This window comes from Cherax quadricarinatus, chromosome 75 (assembly GCF_038502225.1).
Source record: "Cherax quadricarinatus isolate ZL_2023a chromosome 75, ASM3850222v1, whole genome shotgun sequence".
Taxonomy (NCBI): Eukaryota; Metazoa; Arthropoda; class Malacostraca; order Decapoda; family Parastacidae; genus Cherax; species Cherax quadricarinatus.
Window position 1 is genome coordinate 19,505,537 of NC_091366.1, and position 23,238 is coordinate 19,528,774.

At 43.6% G+C, this 23,238-nt stretch overlaps 1 protein-coding gene across 2 annotated transcripts in view; it reads right to left on the reverse strand.

The window, feature by feature from the left end:
- LOC138854939 (uncharacterized) overlaps positions 1-17,286 on the reverse strand; it is a 398,435-nt gene extending 381,149 nt beyond the window's left edge. For both annotated transcript variants that reach the window (XR_011394123.1, XR_011394120.1), the window contains exon 1: positions 17,098-17,286. The gene's annotated coding sequence lies outside the window, so the exon portion shown is untranslated. The remainder of the gene's footprint in view (positions 1-17,097) is intronic.
- Positions 17,287-23,238: the final 5,952 nt, after the last annotated feature.

The following is a 23,238-nucleotide window of genomic DNA, read 5'->3' on the forward strand; positions in this document are numbered from 1 at the left end:
ATGCCAATATGTCCATCATTACACTAACTGAAACCTGGCTAAAGCCTGATAGTACAGATGTCTATGCCATTCCTGGTTACACAGCCATACACAACTGTAGGCCAGATCAACAAGGGGGTGGCACAGCCATATACTACTCAGACCAACTAGAATGTATCACTAATACTTGCACAAGGGATGAACATGGGGAATATATAATAGCTAAATTCAAATCAAAGTACCTACAAAAACCTCTCACATTGATAAACATCTACAGAGTTCCACAGTCAAACATTAGCCAATTTAGTCAAAATCTAGGAAGTATGATAACTGATGCACGCATGAACAAAGATCACTTACTACTCTCAGGTGACTTCAATATAAATCTCCTGCAAGACCAGGACCCACACGTTACTGAATTCACAAACACAATGAGTAACTGTATGTTACTACCAACAGTAACAAAACCTACAAGAGTTACAGAGACTAGTGTTTCCCTACTTGACCACATCTGGACCAACACCATATCCCCTTTAAAATCAGGCATAATTACAGATAATACCACAGACCACTACCCTACTTTCCTCATAACAACTCTTGGTAAACTACCCCAAGACACTACTAAAGTCACCTTCAGACTTCACAATGAGGCAGCCATTAATAACTTCACAACAGCAATAGCAAACATTGATTGGCACACTGAGCTAGAAACCTATACAGATATTGACGAATGTATTAATAATTTTCTAAAAAAAAACCCAATACCTCTATAACAAGCACTGCCCTAAAAAAACTAAACAGATGACAGCAAAGAGACTGAACAGTCCCTGGCTAACACCCAGCATTCTCAAATCCATAAATACAAAACACCAATATGAAAAACAGTACAGAATGGGTCACATAACCAGAGACCAAACAAAACGTTACTCGTCAATCCTAACCAGCCTGATAAGAAGGGCAAAAAAATTGTATTATGAGAACAGATTATCCAACTTACGAGGTGATATAAAAAAGACCTGGAAAACACTATCAGAAATTCTGGGAACAAAAAAGATATCACGAAATAGCGAAATAAAATTAGCAAAAACAGATGAACCCCAACTCCCACCAACAGAAACAGCAAACAGACTCAATGATTTCTTCTCCAATATAGGACAAAACCTTGCCAATAAAATCCCAAGCTCAGATACCCCACCAAATGACTACCTCACCGGCAACTACCCGAACACACTGTTCCTAGCTCCGACTAACCCATACGAAGTCTCCCTTATTATCAACGCACTAAAAAACAAGGCAGGAGATTTAAATACCTTACCACCCCTTATATACAAAAAAGTGTCACAAGTGCTATCACCAATCATTGCAACACTCTTTAACAAATCCATTGAATCCTCCACCTTCCCTGCAGTACTCAAAATAGCAAGGGTCACCCCGATCCACAAAGGAGGAGACCAAACAGAGTTGAATAACTATAGGCCAATATCCAACTTACACCCTCTCTCAAAAATCTTCGAAAAATTAATTCATAAACGAATCTACTCCTACCTTATCTCCCAAAACATACTCAACCCCTGCCAATTTGGATTCAGGCCTAATAAAAATACTAATGATGCTATTATACACATGCTAGAACATATATACACTGCAATAGAGAAAAAAGAAGTCCCACTGGGGATCTTCATTGACTTACGTAAAGCTTTTGATACAGTTGACCATGACTTGCTCCACGTAAAATTGTCACACTATGGTATAAGAGGGCACTCCCTCAACTACCTCAAGTCTTACCTCAGCAACAGAAGCCAATATGTGTACGCAAATGGGGCAAACTCTTCTGCACAACCAATTACAGTTGGTGTCCCACAGGGAAGTGTCCTTGGCCCTCTTCTCTTTCTCCTATACATAAATGACCTTCCAAATGCTTCGCAATTACTCAAACCCACACTATTTGCAGATGACACTACATACGTCTTCTCTCACCCGAGCCCAGTCACGCTAGCCAATACTGTAAATACCGAATTACAGAAAATATCTACCTGGATGAGGACTAACAAACTTACACTAAACATTGACAAAACCTACTTCATTCAGTTTGGTAACAGAGCTACAGATGTCCCTCTTAACATAATGATAAATGGATCACCTATCACAAAACTAACAGAGGGAAAATTCTTAGGAATCCACCTTGATAATAGACTCAAATTTCATACACATATACATCAAATTTCTAAGAAAATTTCCAAGACTGTAGGCATACTATCGAAGATACGGTACTATGTTCCACAGTCAGCCCTCCTGGCCCTATATCACTCTCTTATTTACCCCTATCTCACCTATGGAATTTGTGCATGGGGCTCAACAACAATTAACCATCTCAGACCACTAATTACCCAACAAAAGGCTGCAGTTAGAATGATAACAAATTCTCACTACAGGCAGCACACTCCACCAATATTCAATACACTAAACCTACTTAAGCCTGCCCACAATGCTCAGCATAAAAGGGGCATTTGGCTTGTACACGCAACAACTGTATTTCTTTTATACAACTATGTATCATGTCCAAATATATATAAATAAATAAATAAATAAATAGATAACTAAATAAATAAGGAGTAATCCAATGTGTGATGGGATCCATAGCAATTGTACATTAATTCCTTTGTCCCTGATTTTTTAATATCTATACCTGGCTTCTCCAGTGAACATGTTGTTGGAGTCATTATATGAGTTAAGAGCATTCAGTGATGACATAGAATCAGTAATGATGATATAGTCAAGCTCAGTTTCATAAGTTAGCTTTAGCACCATAGGATTGCAAACAGTTCACTTTGCAAAGTAGACACCCAGTTGTTAATTTTTATGCCTAGTTCAACAAATTTATTATCATTCTTAACTAGGGAGGTGGCAACAAGAGCAGATGCAGCCCTGCCAGAAGACTCCTGTTTAGATCCATCAGTGTATATAACTTGTGATAACTTATTACTACCAGCTAGGTGAGAAATTTCTTCTTGAGCAGATGCTTTAACAAGTGATTTAAGGAAGGGATTACTAGCAATGAGCTTCTTGCGAGGGACTTGCAGGTATGTGGTATTAAATGAACACATCTTCCATGGTGGGGTGAAAGCTCTTGTCTACAGTGATACAGTTCATGCAGGTTATGAAACTTTATGCAATTGCAACTTTTCATAATCCATTTAGATCTGTGTGTATTTACTTCGAGACACTTAGTAAGATTCATTTTGACAGTGTCTGGTTCATTTCTTAACATTCTAATAATGAGTACAGTGTTAAGGACGGGTGGGAAATTTTCAGCGCGCTCTCAAGAAAAAAATAAAAAATTATGGAAATTGAGTTATTCATATAGAAAAATAGCTTAACTCTTTGGCAACAGAATGGTACAAGAATCAATGTTCTAAGACGTTTCTACAAGAAATTATAGTCATTTATATCAGGTATGGTAACGGCGATGTAGGTAGCGCATCTGTTCTCAACCCGTTTATTTTTTGGAATTTTTTCCTTGTTTTTTATAGCTTTTTCTTTGCATTATTCTTTCTAATATAATAATTGATTATTTGGCATCATATAGGAGTAGGTGGAGCTTATCAGTAGAGTGCCAGCCAATCGGGAGCCATCTGAGAACACTCGGCAGTACTCCCTCTCCAGATGGTGCCAGGTGAAATCACTTCATTATTACGCTTATATCAGCTTATATATCAACTATACGGCTTATTTATCTATCAGAATTGATCTAATATGATATAATAAACACTATAAATAACAAACAAACATGTTATATACTCTAGACTGAATAAAATAGGCCATAATATTTCGAGAGTCCACCAGCAATATTTCGATATAAATGAGTTACTTCTCGTGTCCTTGTTGTATTGTTTGGTCTGTGAGTGATAGAAAATGGTATTTTGAAGAGGATAACTGCACTAGAACATCAGTTTACTTAGAAAACCACTGAAATGTGATTTTCGCGAAAAAAACAAAATTTTTTGAGACGGCGGGCCAGCCAGCGTTTCAGGCCTATATCTTGGAAATAACTTTTTCACTTATTTCGCTGACCTACACCATTATTAATGATTGTATTGAAATGATTTTCACAGACAATATAAAACAAAGTGTGTTTGACTATTTGGTGCTTCTTTTTTTGGAATATATCAAGTATTTTTGATTTTGTGGAAGGTAAAAGGCAGATATTTTGGTGAATGCCAAAAAGTCTATCAAATGTATTTTTTTTTTTCATGATAATAAGATGTATTAGATGAAACATGTGCATCCAAAATTCGTGTCAGACTTATTCTAACAGTTGGGATTGTCGGAAGTGCCACTCGTAGCGCCATTTTGTCATTTTTGCTGCCATATATGAAAAGTCATTAAATATTTTTTTTCTCTGTTGTTTGTTGGCCAATCATACTGAAACTTTGTCACATTCTTCTACATATGAACCTCTAAACGTACACCAAAAATAAAAAAAATTGGTTGAAAAATAAAAAAGTTGGCCAAAATTTTGACCTCCAACCTTAATCTCAACAATCTCGCAATCAGTAGTACAGTGGACCCCCGCCTTATGAACACATCATGTTAGGTTAAATCTGCCATACGAAGCATTTGAACGCAAAAATTTTGCCTCGCCTCATGATAAAAAACTCGCCTCACGTGATTCGTCCGGGACATGTCCCGCACTGGCTGGCTTGTAAGCTAGCCAGTGTGGTCACATCTAAGCATACATTTGGTACATTTCATAGTATCAGTATTTTTTAGTGCTTGTAACTGCAAAAAAAGTCACCATGGGCCCCAAGAAAGCATCTAGTTCCAACCCTGTGGTAAAAAGGGTGAAAATTACTATGGAAATGAAGAAAGAGATAATAGCTAAGTACAAAAGTGGAGTGCATGTCTCGGAGCTGGCCAGGATGTACACCAAACCCCAATCAACCATCACTACTATCTTGGCCAACAAAATGGTAATCAAGGAAGCTGTTCTTGCAAAAGGTGCAAGTTTGTTTAAGAAACAGAGATCGCAAGTGATAGAAGATGTTGAGAGACTGTTATTGGTGTGGATAAATGAAACACAGATAGCAGGAGACAGCATCTCTCAAGCGATCATATATGAAAAGGCTAGGAAGTTGCATGAGGATTTAATTAGAAAAATGCCTGCAACTAGTGGTGATGTGAATGAATTTAAGGCCAGCAAAGGTTGGTTTGAGAGATTTAAGAATCGTGGTGGCATACATAGTGTGATAAGGCATGGTGAGGCTGTCAGTTCGGACCAAAAAGCGGCTGAAAAATATGTGAAGGAATTCAAGGATTACGTAGACAGTGAAGAATTGCAACCTGAACAAGTGTTTAATTGCGAAGAAACAGGCCTGTTTTGGAAGAAAATGCCAAGCAGGACCTACATTACTCAGGAGGAAAAGGCACTCCCAGGACATAAGCCTATGAAAGACAGGCTTAGTCTTCTGATGTGTGCTAATGCTAGTGGTGATTGCAAAGTCAAGCCTTTATTGGTGTATCACTCTGAAACTCCCAGAGCGTTCAGGCAAAACAATGTCGCCAAGGCTAATTTGTGTGTGATGTGGAGGGCAAACAGTAAGGCATGGGTCACTAGGGACTTTTTCTATGACTGGTTACACCATACATTTGCCCCCACTGTGAAAAATTACCTAATGGAAATTGGACCTTAAGTGCCTCCTGGTATTAGACAATGCTCCTGGTCATACTTCAAACTTGGCAGAGCAACTTTCTAGGGACATGAGCTTCATTAAGGTCAAGTTTTTGCCTCCTAATACCACTCCTCTCCTGCAGCCCATGTACCAGCAGGTCATTTCGAACTTCAAAAAACTCTATACAAAAGCTATGTTTCAAAAGTGCTTTGAAGTGACCTCAGACACTAGAGTGACTCTAAGAGAGTTTTGGAAAGATCACTTTAGCATCCTTAGTTGTGTAAACCTTATAGGTAAGGCTTGGGAGGCAGTGACTGAGAGGACCTTGAACTCTGCTTGGAAGAAACTGTGGCCACAATGTGTAGAAGAAAGGGATTTTGAAGGGTTTGGGGGCTAACCCCCAGGAGCCTATGCCAGTTGTGGAATCTATTGTGGCATTGGGAAAGTCCATGGGGTTGGAGGTTAGTGGGGAGGATGTGGAAGAGTTGGAGGAGGAGGGCAATGAAGAACTAACCACTGATGAGCTGCAAGATCATCTTCAACAACAAGAGGCCAGACCTGAGGAAACTGCTTCAGAGGAGGGGAGAGAGAAATTGAGGAAGTTGCCTACTTCAAAGATTAAGGAAATGTGTGCAAAGTGGGTTGAACTGCAAACCTTTGTAAATGAAAATCACCCTGACACAGCTACTGCAAGCCATGCTGGTGACTATTACAATGACAATGTTATGGCCCATTTTAGGAAAGTCTTAAAGAAATGGGAGGTACAGAGCTCTATGGACAGATTTGTTGTGCGACAGAGGTCCAGTGACTCTCAAGCTGGTCCTAGTGGCATTAAAAGAAGAAGGGATGTAACCCCAGAAAAGGACTTGATACGTCAAGTCCTAATGGAAGGGGATTCCCCTTCTAAACAATAACAACTTCCACACTCTCCCCTCCTCCCATCTCATCAATCATCACCAGATCTTCAATAAAGATAAGTGTCATGTATTCTATTCTTAGTAGAGTAGTAATTGTGCATGTCTTCTTCAGTTTGTGCATTAAGATTAATATTTCATGAGGTAAAATAAAAAAAAATTTCATACTTTGGGGTGTCATGAATGGATTAATTTGATTTCCATTATTTCTTATGAGGAAAATTAATTCGCCTTACGATAATTTCGGCTTACGGTGAGCTCTCAGAAATGGATTAATATCGTAAGGTGGGGGTCCACTGTAAGATAAGATAAGATAAGATTTCGTTCGGATTTTTAACCCCGGAGGGTTAGCCACCCAGGATAACCCAAGAAAGTCAGTGCATCATCGAGGACTGTCTAACTTATTTCCATTGGGGTCCTTAATCTTGTCCCCCAGGATGCGACCCACACCAGTCGACTAACACCCAGGTACCTATTTGCTGCTAGGTGAACAGGACAATAGGTGTAAGGAAACGTGTCGGAATTTCCACCCGCCGGGAATCGAACCCGGGCCCTCCGTGTGTGAAGCGGGAGTTTTAGCCACCAGGCCACCGGGCCTGGTGACCTACACCTAAGACCTACACTATTTAGTTTATATGTGACATGGTTATTTTCCTGTCCAACACTTAGAACTTTGCATTTGTCTACATTAACCCTTTGACTGTTTCAGGCCCCTTTCTGAAACTGTCATTCTATGTCGCTCAATTTTTGAAAAAAAAAAAAATTATTTTTTCTTATGAAATGATAAAGAATCTTTTCCCGATGGTAATGACACCAAAAGTTCGAAATTTGGTCGAAAACTCATGGAATTATGCTAGCGCGAAGTTAGCGGTCTCGGCGACATGCGTATCGGCGATTTCGCCGACTTTGAGCCCTATTTTCAGCCAATTCCATTGTTCCAGTTGACCAAACTCATAGCTATTTCTTTAGAACTCCATTTTATCTATCAGCTGAGTACAAGAAACCTCCCATTTACTAATTTGAACTACCCAATATGGTGGTCAGAAATTGACAATTTGGCCAATTTCACGCAAACTAAAAAAGATGCCAATTTCAAAATAGGGTCCAGAATAAACAAGGTAGACATTCGTGGCACTAAAATAACATATGCTCTGTTCATTAGTCACATCTCTAGGCCCCTCTTATATTATTATTGCTTTCTATTTTGATTTTTTATTCATACAAAAAAATACAAAATTTACTGTTATGCAGACTACTGCATTATTGTAAAAATGGTATAAATAATATCAGTGCACTAGTGAAAGAATATTAGACTCCCCAGTTGACGTGTATTGGACGTGTGGTGTGATTTATTTACTCCTGAACATTGGTAAAAATCGAACATTTCCGCTACTTTGAGCTCAGTTTCAAGGTCGTTTTCATCGTCAAAGTAATGAAAATCATCTCTATTTCTGTAATATGTTTTCCATTTTATCACCTAAGACCATGAAAACGCGAATACAACGATAAATACTATACGAAAATACACCTCAAAGTCGGCGTTTTATTCCAAAAAAACGATAAGAGTTTTTTTTTTCTCATTACGCAATGTGTGCTGCAGGATTTTTTTTATGTGGTGCACACTGACCACACAGACCCATTCTCTCACATGTGGGCCTACCAGCTTTCTCCCGCTTTATTTGAAGCCGCTAGAATTATTGAGTATATATACATCAGAAACATTGGCTCGTAAGATGTATTTATATGTCGAAAACAGTCAAAGGGTTAAACTGCATCTGCCACTTTTCTGACCATTACATCAGTCTATTCAAATCATTCTGGAGTGCTCTAGTGTCCTCATTAAAGTGAATTGGCTGGCCTATTTTGGTGTCATCAGGAAATTTGTTTGTCGCTATTTATTCCCTCATCTATGTCGTTTGTGTAAATTGTGAACAACAACAGGCCCAACACTGACCCCTGTGGAACACTGCTTGTGATGTGCCCCTATTCTGATTACTCCCCATTTATGCAAACTTTCTGCTGCCTATTTGTCAGCCATGCCTCTACCCAGGAAAAAATTTCTCCTCCTATTCCATGTGCCTTAAGTTTCCTCAATAGCCTCTCATGTGGAACTCTATCGAAAGCCTTTCAGAAGTCTATATACACAATATCATATTCACTACCATGATCTACCTCCTCAAACACTTATCAAGATGGCTACGAATTGCCTCAGCAATTATTGATTCCATTAATTTTCCCACTATAGAGGTAAGGCTTATTGGTCAACAGTTTGAAGCTAAGGAAGGACCTGTTACCTGCCTTGAAAATGGGTATTACATTTGGGATTTTCCGCTTATCAGGCACTATGCCAGTTTGCAGTGATATGTTAAAAAGATAAGCCAAAGTTATGCTAAGTTCCTCTTTACATTCCTTTAACACCCTTGCAAACAGTTCATAAGGGCCTGGGTATTTGTTAGGTTTTAATTTCTCTATTTGTCTGAGGACCATGTCACTAGTTACCAAAATCATTTATTATCGTACTGTTCTACATAATCTATTATTTTGGGAATTTTGCTAGTATTTTCCTGGGTAAAAACTGAGAGGAAGTAAGTATTGAAAATTTCACACACATCCATATCACTGTCAGTGATCTGACCTGAGTCACTCTTAAATGGGCCTATCTTGTCCCTAATCTTACTTCTGTATATCTGAAAGAACCCTTTTGGGTTAGTCTTCGAATCCCTTGTGACCTTAACCTCATAATCCCTTTTTGCATTTCTTATTCCTTTTTTTTTTTCTCTCTTTAATTGAGTATATTAATTTCTTAACCCTTAAATGGTCCAAACGTATATATACGTTTTTTCAACTTCTGAAAGTATGTAAAAAAATGTAGATCTTTTTTTTTTGTTTTACATGTGAAAAGGTGTAAAAAAAACTTTTATCTACATTTTTTTTGTTATATGTATTTGAAAATATGTAAAAAAAGTAGATCTATTTTTGTAGCACTACGAATTTGAACGTCGATCTGTTTGGACCATTTAACCCTTTGACTGTCGCGGCCATATATATACATCTTACGAGGTACCGTGTTTGACGAATATATACTCATAAATTCTAGCGGCTTCAAATCAAGCAGGAGAAGCTGGTAGGCCCACATGTGAGACAATGGGTCTGTGTGGTCAGTGTGCACCATATAAAAAAAATCCTGGAGCAGGCAGTGCATAATGAGAAAAAAAAAAACTCTGATCGTTTTTTTTAATTAAAATGCCGACTTTGTGGTCCATTTTCGTATAGTATTTATGGTTGTATTCTCGTTTTCTTGGTCGCATTTGACAGAATGGAAAATATATTATAGAAGTAGAGGTGATTTTGATTGATTTTACTATAAAAAGAACCTAGAAATGGAGCTCAAAGTAGGGGAAATGTTTGATTTTTGCCAATGTTCAAAAGTAAACAAATGATGCCATTGTCCAATAAATGTCCAACTAGTCATTTTAATATGCAGTCATGAATGGGTTGATGTTATTTGTACAATTATTACAGTATTGCAGTAGTCTGCATAATAGTAAGTCTTCTATTTTTTTGTTTGAATAAAAATTCAAAATAGACTGGACTGGACTGCTTGCAGAGGCAAAGGCAATGTTCGCGGCTTTCACTGAGACCCACATAAAGGATCACTTGGACAACGAAATATGGATCCCAGGTTACAACCTATACAGATGTGACAGAGTGAACAGGCAAAAGGGGGGGGTTGGCCTGTACATTGCAGAGTCACTTGTTTGCACAGAACTGCTTAATGCCTCAAATGACGTAGTGGAAGTTTTAGCAGTAAAGGTCGAGAACCAAAACCTAGTCATTGTGGTAGTCTACAAGCCTCCGGATGCAACATCCCAGCAATTCCAGGAACAGCTGTTAAAAATTGACCACTGTCTGGAAAATCTTCCAGCTCCTGCACCCAACATCTTGCTCCTGGGGGATTTCAACTTAAGGCACCTAAAATGGAGGAATATAGCAAATAATATTGTTGCAGTAATAACACCAGGAGGCAGCTCTGATGAAAACTCACACTCACACGAGCTTTTAAATCTCTGCACAAAATTCAATTTAAACCAGCAAATAATAGAGCCTACTAGACTGGAGAATACACTAGACCTCATCTTCACTAACAATGATGATCTGATAAGAAATGTCACCATATCAAAAACAATATACTCAGATCACAACATAATTGAGGTTCAGACATGTATGCGTGGAGCCTCAGACCGACAAAATGAGACTAGTCACGAGGGAGCATTCACCAAATTCAACTTCAATAACAAAAACATAAAGTGGGACCAAGTAAACCAAGTCCTAACCGATATAAGCTGGGAAGATATACTAAGCAACACAGACCCAAACTTATGCCTAGAACAGATTAACTCGGTGGCACTCGATGTATGCACAAGGCTTATTCCTCTAAGAAAAAGGAGGAGTAGATGTAAAATAGAAAGAGACAGGCGCTCCCTTTACAGGCGACGGAAAAGAATAACAGAGCGGCTAAAAGAGGTCAATATATCAGAAATGCGCAGGGAGACACTGGTCAGAGAAATAGCAAGCATCGAACTTAAGCTAAAAGAATCCTTTAGGAGTCAGGAATCGCGGGAAGAACTAAAAGCCATAAATGAAATCGAAAGAAACCCAAAGTATTTCTTCTCCTATGCCAAATCAAAATCGAGAACAACGTCCAGTATTGGGCCCCTACTTAAACAAGATGGGTCCTACACAGATGACAGCAAGGAAATGAGTGAGCTACTCAAGTCCCAATATGACTCAGTTTTTAGCAAGCCGCTAACCAGACTGAGAGTCGAAGATCAAAATGAATTTTTTATGAGAGAGCCACAAAATTTGATTAACACAAGCCTATCCGATGTTATCCTGACGCCAAATGACTTCGAACAGGCGATAAATGACATGCCCATGCACTCTGCCCCAGGGCCAGACTCATGGAACTCTGTGTTCATCAAGAACTGCAAGAAGCCCCTATCACGAGCCTTTTCCATCCTATGGAGAGGGAGCATGGACACGGGGGTCGTCCCTCAGTTACTAAAACCAACAGACATAGCCCCACTCCACAAAGGGGGCAGTAAAGCAACAGCAAAGAACTACAGACCAATAGCACTAACATCCCATATCATAAAAATCTTTGAAAGGGTCCTAAGAAGCAAGATCACCACCCATCTAGAAACCCATCAGTTACACAACCCAGGGCAACATGGGTTTAGAACAGGTCGCTCCTGTCTGTCTCAACTACTGGATCACTACGACAAGGTCCTAAATGCACTAGAAGACAAAAAGAATGCAGATGTAATATATACAGACTTTGCAAAAGCCTTCGACAAGTGTGACCATGGCGTAATAGCGCACAAAATGCGCGCTAAAGGAATAACAGGAAAAGTTGGTCGATGGATCTATAATTTCCTCACTAACAGAACACAGAGAGTAGTCGTCAACAGAGTAAAGTCCGAGGCAGCTACGGTGAAAAGCTCTGTTCCACAAGGCACAGTACTAGCTCCCATCTTGTTCCTCATCCTCATATCCGACATAGACAAGGATGTCAGCCACAGCACCGTGTCTTCCTTTGCAGATGACACCCGAATCTGCATGACAGTGTCTTCCATTGCAGACACTGCAAGGCTCCAGGCGGACATCAACCAAATCTTTCAGTGGGCTGCAGAAAACAATATGAAGTTCAACGATGAGAAATTTCAATTACTCAGATATGGTAAACATGAGGAAATTAAATCTTCATCAGAGTACAAAACAAATTCTGGCCACAAAATAGAGCGAAACACCAACGTCAAAGACCTGGGAGTGATTATGTCGGAGGATCTCACCTTCAAGGACCATAACATTGTATCAATCGCATCTGCTAGAAAAATGACAGGATGGATAATGAGAACCTTCAAAACTAGGGAGGCCAAGCCCATGATGACACTCTTCAGGTCACTTGTTCTATCTAGGCTGGAATATTGCTGCACTCTAACAGCACCTTTCAAGGCAGGTGAAATTGCCGACCTAGAAAATGTACAGAGAACTTTCACGGCGCGCATAACGGAGATAAAACACCTCAATTACTGGGAGCGCTTGAGGTTTCTAAACCTGTATTCCCTGGAACGCAGGAGGGAGAGATACATGATTATATACACCTGGAAAATCCTAGAGGGACTAGTACCGAACTTGCACACGAAAATCACTCACTACGAAAGCAAAAGACTTGGCAGACGATGCACCATCCCCCCAATGAAAAGCAGGGGTGTCACTAGCACGTTAAGAGACCATACAATAAGTGTCAGGGGACCGAGACTGTTCAACTGCCTCCCAGCACACATAAGGGGGATTACCAACAGACCCCTGGCAGTCTTCAAGCTGGCACTGGACAAGCACCTAAAGGCAGTTCCTGATCAGCCGGGCTGTGGCTCGTACGTTGGTTTGCGTGCAGCCAGCAGCAACAGCCTGGTTGATCAGGCGCTGATCCACCAGGAGGCCTGGTCACAGACCGGGCCGCGGGGGCGTTGACCCCCGAAACTCTCTCCAGGTAAACTCCAGGTAAACTCCAGAAAGCAAGAGTTATATCAGAGGAGCCTGGAGACATGACTGATGAACAAAGAAAAATGCTATTTTAGAGCCAGGAATGTCTGCATTGTTCATTCTGGACCATATTTTGAAATTGTCATATTTTTTAGTTTTCGTGAAATTGGCCAAATTGCAAATTTCTGACCACATTATTAGGTAGTTGAAATCGGTAAATGGGCAGTTTCTTGTACTCAATCGATAGAAAAGATGAAGTTCTAAAGAAATAGCTATGAGTTTGGTCGACTGGAACAATGGAATTAGCCGAAAATAGGGCTCAAAGTGGGCGAAATCGCCGATTTATAAACAGTGCCGAGGTCGCTAACTTCGCGAGAGCATAATTCCGTCAGTTTTCCATCAAATTTCGTTTTTCTGGTGTCATTACAATCGAGAAAAGATTCTCTATCATTTCATAAGAAAAATATTTTTTTTTTTTAAATTTTGCGACACCAGGAGACACCTCAGGATTGGGGGTTGCGACAGTCAAAGGGTTAAGGGTTAAATGCCCATCCCCTCTTTTGATACACTTATATATGCCTCTCTTTTGACCAATGAGATGTTTTTATCCTGGGTTACTAACACTGGGTTATCCTGGGTTACTAACACTCTCAGTTATCCAGGGTTACTAACTCTGGGTTATCCTGGGTTACTAACTCTGGGTTATCCTGGGTTACTAACACTGGGTTATCCTGGGTTACTAACACTGGGTTATCCTGGGTTACAAACACTGGGTTATCCTGGGTTACTAACACTCTGGGTTATCCTGGGTTGCCAACACTGGGTTATCCTGGATTACTAACACTGGGTTATCCTGGGTTACTAACACTGGGCGATGCTGGGTTACTAACACTGGGTTATCCTGGGTTACTAACACTGGGTTATCCTGGGTTACCAACACTGGGTTATCCTGGGTTACTAACACTGGGTTATCCTGGGTTACTAACACTGGGTTAACCTGGGTTACCAACACTGGGTTATCCAGGGTTACTAACACTGGGTTATCCTGGGTTACCAACACTGGGTTATCCTGGGTTACTAACACTGGGTTATCCTGGGTTACTAACACTAGGTTATCCTGGGTTACTAACACTGCATTATCCTTGGTTACTAACTCTTGGTTATCCTTGGTTACTAACACTGGGTTATCCTGGGTTACTAACACTGGGTTATCCTGGGTTACTAACACTGGGTTATCCTGGGTTACCAACACTGGGTTATCCTGGGTTACTAACGCTGCGTTATCCTTGGTTACTAACTCTTGGTTATCCTTGGTTACTAACACTGGGTTATCCTGGGTTACTAACACTGGGTTATCCTGGGTTACTAACACTGGGTTATCCTGGGTTACCAACACTGGGTTATCCTGGGTTACTAATGCTGGGTTATCCTGGGTTACTAACACTGGGTTATCCTGGGTTACTAACACTGGGTTATCCTGGGTTACCAACTCTGGGTTATCCTGGGTTACTAACACTGGGTTATCCTGGGTTACTCACACTGGGTTATCCTGGGTTACCAACTCTGGGTTATCCTGGGTTACTAACACTGGGTTATCCTGGGTTACTAACACTGGGTTATCCTGGGTTACCAACACTGGGTTATCCTGGGTTACTAACACTAGGTTATCCTGGGTTACCAACACTGGGTTATCCTGGGTTACTAACACACTGGGTTATCCTGGGTTACTAACACTGGGTTATCCTGGGTTACCAACTCTGGGTTATCCTGGGTTACCAACACTGTGTTATCCTGGGATACTAACACTCTGGGTTATCCTGGGATACTAACACACTGGGTTATCCTGGGTTCCTACCACTGGGTTATCCTGGGTTACTAACGCTGGGTTATCCTGGGTTACTAACACTGGGTTATCCTGGGTTACCAACTCTGGGTTATCCTGGGTTACTAACTCTGGGTTATCCTGGGTTACCAACTCTGGGTTTTCCTGGGTTACTAACTCTGGGTTATCCTGGTTTACTAACACTGGGTTATCCTGGGTTACCAACATTGGGTTCTCCTGGGTTACTAACACTGGGTTATCCTGGGTTACCAACTCTGTGTTATCCTGGGTTACTAACTCTGGGTTATCCTGGGTTACTAACACTGGGTTATCCTGGGTTACCAACACTGGGTTATCCTGGGTTACCAACACTGGGTTATCCTGGGTTACTAACACTGGGTTATCCTGGGTTACTAACACTGGGTTATCCTGGGTTACTAACACTGGGTTATCCTGGGTTACTAACACTGGGTTATCCTGGTTTACTAACACTGGGTTATCCTGGGTTACCAACACTGGGTTATCCTGGGTTACTAACACTGGGTTATCCTGGGTTACCAACTCTGGGTTATCCTGGGTTACTAACTCTGTGTTATCCTGGGTTACTAACACTGGGTTATCCTGGGTTACCAACACTGGGTTATCCTGGGTTACCAGCACTGGGTTATCATGGGTTACTACACTGGGTTATCCTGGGTTACTAACACTGGGTTATCCTGGGTTACTAACACTGGGTTATCCTGGGTTACTAACACTGGGTTATCCTGGGTTACTAACACTGGGTTATCCTGGGTTACTAACACTGGGTTATCCTGGGTTACTAACACTGGGTTATCCTGGGTTACTAACACTGGGTTATCCTGGGTTACTAACTCTGGGTTATCCTGGGTTAATAACACTGGGTTATCCTGGGTTACCAACACTGGGTTATCCTGGGTTACTAACTCTGGGTTATCCTGGGTTACTAACACTGGGTTATCCTGGGTTACTAACACTGGGTTATCCTGGGTTACTAACTCTGGGTTATCCTGGGTTACCAACACTGGGTTATCCTGGGTTACCAACACTGGGTTATCCTGGGTTACCAACACTGGGTTATCCTGGGTTACTAACACTGGGTTATCCTGGGTTACCAACACTGGGTTATCCTGGGTTACCAACACTGGGTTATCCTGGGTTACCAACACTGGGTTATCCTGGGTTACTAACACTGGGTTATCCTGGGTTACCAACACTGGTTTATCCTGGGTTACCAACACTGGGTTATCCTGGGTTACCAACACTGGGTTATCCTGGGTTACTAACACTGGGTTATCGTGGGTTACCAACACTGGGTTATCCTGGGTTACCAACACTGGGTTATCCTGGGTTACTAACACTGGGTTATCCTGGGTTACCAACACTGGGTTATCCTGGGTTACCAACACTGGGTTATCCTGGGTTACCAACACTGGGTTATCCTGGGTTACTAACACTGGGTTATCCTGGGTTACCAACACTGGGTTATCCTGGGTTACCAACACTGGGTTATCCTGGGTTACCAACACTGGGTTATCCTGGGTTACTAACACTGGGTTATCCTGGGTTACTAACAATGGGTTATCCTGGGTTACTAACACTGGGTTATCCTGGGTTACCAACACTGGGTTATCCTGGGTTACCAACACTGGGTTATCCTGGGTTACTAACACTGGGTTATCTTGGGTGACCAACACTGGGTTATCCTGGGTTACTAACACTGGGTTATCCTGGGTTACTAACACTGGGTTATCCTGGGTTACCAACACTGGGCTATCCTGGGTTACCAACACTGGGTTATCCTGGGTTACCAACACTGGGTTATCCTGGGTTACTAACAATAATGTTAACAATAAAACTTGAACATAAATTATCATATAATAATGTCGTAGGTTAATTATTAGTTACATTTTCTTGTGTAATTATTAATTAAGTTTTAATATGGATGTTAATAATGTTGTTAAGTAATGTTAAGTAAGTAAGTAAGTAAGTTTATTCAGGTATACACAAATACAGTTACATAGAATTATCAAACATAGCAGCATATGTGTAGAGAACCTAGTCAGTCAGAGTGACTTATTTCCATTGGGGTATTACTTTGCTTGGTCTTTATCACAATATATATTAATATATCAGTCTTCCTACTTACCTCATAAATCAATCTTCCACTGATAGTTACTCCAACATTATATTAACTCACAACAATTGACAAAAATGTTCAATAATTTCCCTCCTTCGCCGCCACTTTGTTGTTGTTCTTTGTTGGGTTTATAAGGGCCACTGACACCATGAGCCGGAGTATCCAACCCGACCTCTCTATGGTACCATGAGCCGTGTCCAACCCGACCTCTCCATGACACCATGAGCCGTGTCCAACCCGACCTCTGTATGACACCATGAGCCGTGTCCAACCCGACCTCTGTATGACACCATGAGTCGTGTCCAACCCGACCTCTGTATGACACCATGAGTCGTGTCCAACCCGACCTCTGTATGACACCATGAGTCGTGTCCAACCCGACCTCTGTATGACACCATGAGCCGTGTCCAACCCGACCTCTCTATGGTACCATGAGCCGTGTCCAACCCGACCTCTCTATGGTACCATGAGCCGTGTCCAACCCGACCTCTGTATGACACCATGAGCCGTGTCCAACCCGACCTCTCTATGGTACCATGAGCCGTGTCCAACCCGACCTCTCCATGACACCATGAGCCGTGTCCAACCCGACCTCTCCATGACACCATGAGCCGTGTCCAACCCGACCTCTCCATGACATCATGAGCCGGAGTATCGAACCCGACCTCTCCATGGTTCCATGAGCCGTGTCCTACCCGACCTCTGTATGACACCATGAGCCGTGTCCAACCCGACCTCTCTATGACACCATGAGCCAGAGTATCGAACCCGACCTCTCCATGGTACCATGAGCCGTGTCCAACCCGACCTTTGCATGACACCGTGAGTCGTGTCCAACCCGACCTCTCCATGACACCATGAGCAGCATCCAACCCGACATCTCCATGACATCATGAGCCGTATCCAACCCGACATCTCCATGACACCATGAGCAGCATCCAACCCGACCTCTCCATGACACCATGAGCCGGAGTATCGAACCCGACCTCTCTATGCTACCATGAGCCGTGTCCAACCCGACCTCTCCATGACACCATGAGCCGTGTCCAACCCGACCTCTGTATGACACCATGAGTCGTGTCCAACCCGACCTCTGTATGACACCATGAGTCGTGTCCAACCCGACCTCTGTATGACACCATGAGCCGTGTTCAACCAGACTTCTCTATGGTACCATGAGCCGTGTCCAACCCGACCTCTCTATGGTACCATGAGCCGTGTCCAACCCGACCTCTGTATGACACCATGAGTCGTGTCCATCCCGATCTCTCTATGGTACCATGAGCCGTGTCCAACCCGACCTCTCCATGACACCATGAGCCGTGTCCAACCCGACCTCTCCATGACACCATGAGCCGTGTCCAACCCGACCTCTCCATGACTCCATGAGGCGGAGTATCGAACCCGACCTCTCCATGGTACCATGAGCCGTGTCCTACCCGACCTCTGTATGACACCATGAGCCGTGTCCAACCCGACCTCTCTATGACACCATGAGCCGGAGTATCGAACCCGACCTCTCCATGACACCATGAGCCGGAGTATCGAACCCGACCTCTCCATTGTACCATGAGCCGTGTCCAACCCGACCTCTCCATGACACCATGAGCCTTGTCCAACCCGACGTCTCCATGACACCATGAGCCGGAGTATCGAACCCGACCTCTCTATGGTACCATGAGCCGTGTCCAACCCGACCTCTGGATGACACCATGAGCCGTGTCCAACCCGACCTCTCTATGACACCATGAGCCAGAGTATCGAACCCGACCTCTCCATGACACCATGAGCCGGAGTATCGAACCCGACCTCTCCATGGTACCATGAGCCGTGTCCAACCCGACCTTTGCATGACACCGTGAGTCGTGTCCAACCCGACCTCTCCATGACACCATGAGTCGTGTCCAACCCGACATCTCCATGACACCATGAGCCGTATCCAACCCGACCTCTCCATGACACCATGTGCCGTGTCCAACCCGACCTCTCCATGACACCATGAGCCGGAGTATCGAACCCGACCTCTCTATGGTACCATGAGCCGTGTCCAACCCGACCTCTCTATGACACCATGAGCCGGAGTATCCAACCCGACCTCTCTATGACACCATGAGCCTGAGTATCCAACCCGACATCTCTATGACACCTTGAGCCGTGTCCAACCCGACCTCTCTATGACACCATGAGCCGGAGTGTCCAACCCGACCTCTCTATGACACCATGAGCCGTGTCCAACCCGACCTCTCCATGACACCATGAGCTGTGTCCAACCCGACCTCTCTATGGCACCAGAAACTGTTGCTCAAGGCCGGACGATGTGAGAAAAGGTACAAAGTTCCTTTGTATATATAGATAGAAACTTGAAGTTCCTAATCAGATCCGGTGGACGCCCTTACCAAGCCCCAGCAGAGAGGGACGCCCTTATCAAGCCCCAGCACAGAGGGACACCCTTGCCAAGCCCCAGCAGAGAGGGACGCCCTTGCCAAGCCCCAGAAGAGAAGGACGCCCTTTCCAAGCCCCAGCAGAGAGGGACACCCTTGCCATGCCCCACCAGAGATAGACGCCCATGCCAAGCCCCAGAAGAGAGGGACGCCCTTGCCAAGCCCCTGCAGAGAGGGATGCCCTTGCCAAGCCCCAGCAGAGAGGGACGCCGTTGCCAAGCCCCAGAAGAGAAGGACCCCCTAACCATGCCCCAGCAGAGAGGGACGCCCTTACCAAGCCCCAGCAGAGAGGGATGCCTTTGCCAAGCCCCAGCAGAGAGGGACGCCCTTGCCAAGCCCCAGAAGACGGGGACGCCCTTATCAAGCCCAAGCAGAGAGGGATACCCTTGCCAACCCCCAGCAGAGAGGGGCGCCCATGCCAAGCCCCAGAAGAGAGGGACGCCCTTGCCAAGCCCCAGCAGAGAGTGACGCCCTTGCAAAGCCCAACCAGAGAGGGATGCCCTTGCCAAGCCCCAGCAGAGAGGGACACCTTTGCCAAGCCCCAGCAGAGAGGGACGCCGTTGCCAAGCCCCAGAAGAGAGGGACGCCCTTACCAAGCCCCAGAAGAGAGGGACGCCGTTGCCAAGCCCCAGAAGAGAGAGACGCCCTTACCAAGCCCAAGCAGAGAGGGATGCCGTTGCCAAACCCCAGAAGAGAAGGACGCCCTTGCCAAGCCCAAGCAGAGAGGGACGCTGTTGCAAAGCCCCAGAAGAGAGGGACGCCCTTACCAAGCCCAACCAGAGAGGGATGCTGTTGCCAAGCCCCAGAAGAGTGGGACGCCCTTGCCAAGCTCAAGCAGAGAGGGACGCTGTTGCCAAGCCCCAGATGAGAGGGATGCCCTTACCAAGCCCAAGCAGAGAGGGATGCCGTTGCTAAGCCCCAGAAGAGAGGGACGCCCTTGCCAAGCCTCAGCAGAGAGGGACGCCTGGAGTTTACCTGGAGAGATTTCGGGGGGTCAACGCTCCCGCGGCCCGGTCTGTGACCAGGCCTCCTGGTGGATCAGGGCCTGATCAACCAGGCTGTTACTGCTGGCTGCATGTAATCCAAAGTACGAGCCACAGCCCGGCTGGTCAGGTACCGACTTTAGGTGCTTGTCCAGTGCCAGCTTGAAGACTGCCAGGGGTCTATTTGTAATCCCCCTTATGTATGCTGGGAGGCAGTTGAACAGTCTTGGGCCCCTGACACTTATTGTATTGTCTCTTAACGTGCTAGTGACACCCCTGCTTTTCATTATGTGGAAGTTCGGTACTAGTCCTTCTAGGATTTTCCAGGTATATATAATCATGTATCTCTCCTGCCTGCATTCCAGGGAATACAGGTTCAGGAACTTCAAGTGCTCCCAGTAGTCAAAGATAAGATAAAACCAATATTGCAAACTAGAAATACCGCAGGAAATAGCAAACAAGAGGACTCCAATAGCAATAGTGAGGATATATTACCAAAAACAACTGGTGGGAGCTCCATTGTTGGTGCTAGGGAGGATAGAAGTAAGACAGGGAAACATGCACCAACAGGGAATACAGTCACAGAAACCCAAGGCAAACGGAACCCAAGCCTGTGGACATACTATGCACTTGGTATCTGCTGGCATAGGAAATCTGGAAAAACAGATGGGACGTGCAACTATTACCACCCTAGAAAATGCCATGCACATATGACAACAGGAAAATGCAAACTCGCTTCCTGTAAGCTTTTTCACCCTGAACTGTGTACCTCTTCAGTACAGGAAAGACTGTGCTATAACTTAAATTGCCAGGCATACCATCTAAAGGGGACAAAAAGATACCAAACATCCAGGCCATGGGAAAACCTGGGTAGCCACAGCCACTCAAGAGGGAGAGGTTTTTTAGTGCCAGGAAGGAAAAAAAAACTGGCAGGAAATGGCAGAAATCGTACACCAAATCCAGTCATTCCTGGAGTGGAACCACAGTCGATGGCCTCCACTCCAAACCAACAGATACAGATACTAATGCCGGAAGAAAAATCCCCCCCCCCAGTACCAACAATACCACCAGTCCGATAACATTCTTCTTTGCAAATATACAGGGTCTAAAGCCAGCAACAAACAAAAAAATACCTTTCATCCGTGGACTGCTTGCAGAGGCAAAGGCAATGTTCGCGGCTTTCACTGAGACCCACATAAAGGATCACTTGGACAACGAAATATGGATCCCAGGTTACAACCTATACAGATGTGACAGAGTGAACTGGCAAAAGGGGGGGGGGTTGGCCTGTACATTGCAGAGTCACTTGTTTGCACAGAACTGCTTAATGCCTCAAATGATGTAGTGGAAGTTTTAGCAGTAAAGGTCGAGAACCAAAACCTAGTCATTGTGGTAGTCTACAAGCCTCCGGATGCAACATCCCAGCAATTCCAGGAACAGCTGTTAAAAATTGACCACTGTCTGGAAAATCTTCCAGCTCCTGCACCCAACATCTTGCTCCCTGGGGGATTTCAACTTAAGGCACCTAAAATGGAGGAATATAGCAAATAATATTGTTGCAGTAATAACACCAGGAGGCAGCTCTGATGAAAACTCACACTCACACGAGCTTTTAAATCTCTGCACAAAATTCAATTTAAACCAGCAAATAATAGAGCCTACTAGACTGGAGAATACACTAGACCTCATCTTCACTAACAATGATGATCTGATAAGAAATGTCACCATATCAAAAACAATATACTCAGATCACAACATAATTGAGGTTCAGACATGTATGCGTGGAGCCCCAGACCGACAAAATGAGACTAGTCACGAGGGAGCATTCACCAAATTCAACTTCAATAACAAAAACATAAAGTGGGACCAAGTAAACCAAGTCCTAACCGATATAAGCTGGGAAGATATACTAAGCAACACAGACCCCAACTTATGCCTAGAACAGATTAACTCGGTGGCACTCGATGTATGCACAAGGCTTATTCCTCTAAGAAAAAGGAGGAGTAGATGTAAAATAGAAAGAGACAGGCGCTCCCTTTACAGGCGACGGAAAAGAATAACAGAGCGGCTAAAAGAGGTCAATATATCTGAAATGCGTAGGGAGACACTGGTCAGAGAAATAGCAAGCATCAAACTTAAGCTAAAAGAATCCTTTAGGAGTCAGGAATCGCGGGAAGAACTAAAAGCCATAAATGAAATCGAAAGAAACCCAAAGTATTTCTTCTCCTATGCCAAATCAAAATCGAGAACAACGTCCAGTATTGGGCCCCTACTTAAACAAGATGGGTCCTACACAGATGACAGCAAGGAAATGAGTGAGCTACTCAAGTCCCAATATGACTCAGTTTTTAGCAAGCCGCTTACCAGACTGAGAGTCGAAGATCAAAATGAATTTTTTATGAGAGAGCCACAAAATTTGATTAACACAAGCCTATCCGATGTTATCCTGACGCCAAATGACTTCGAACAGGCGATAAATGCCCATGCACTCTGCCCCAGGGCCAGACTCATGGAACTCTGTGTTCATCAAGAACTGCAAGAAGCCCCTATCACGAGCCTTTTCCATCCTATGGAGAGGGAGCATGGACACGGGGGTCGTCCCACAGTTACTAAAAACAACAGACATAGCCCCACTCCACAAAGGGGGCAGTAAAGCAACAGCAAAGAACTACAGACCAATAGCACTAACATCCCATATCATAAAAATCTTTGAAAGGGTCCTAAGA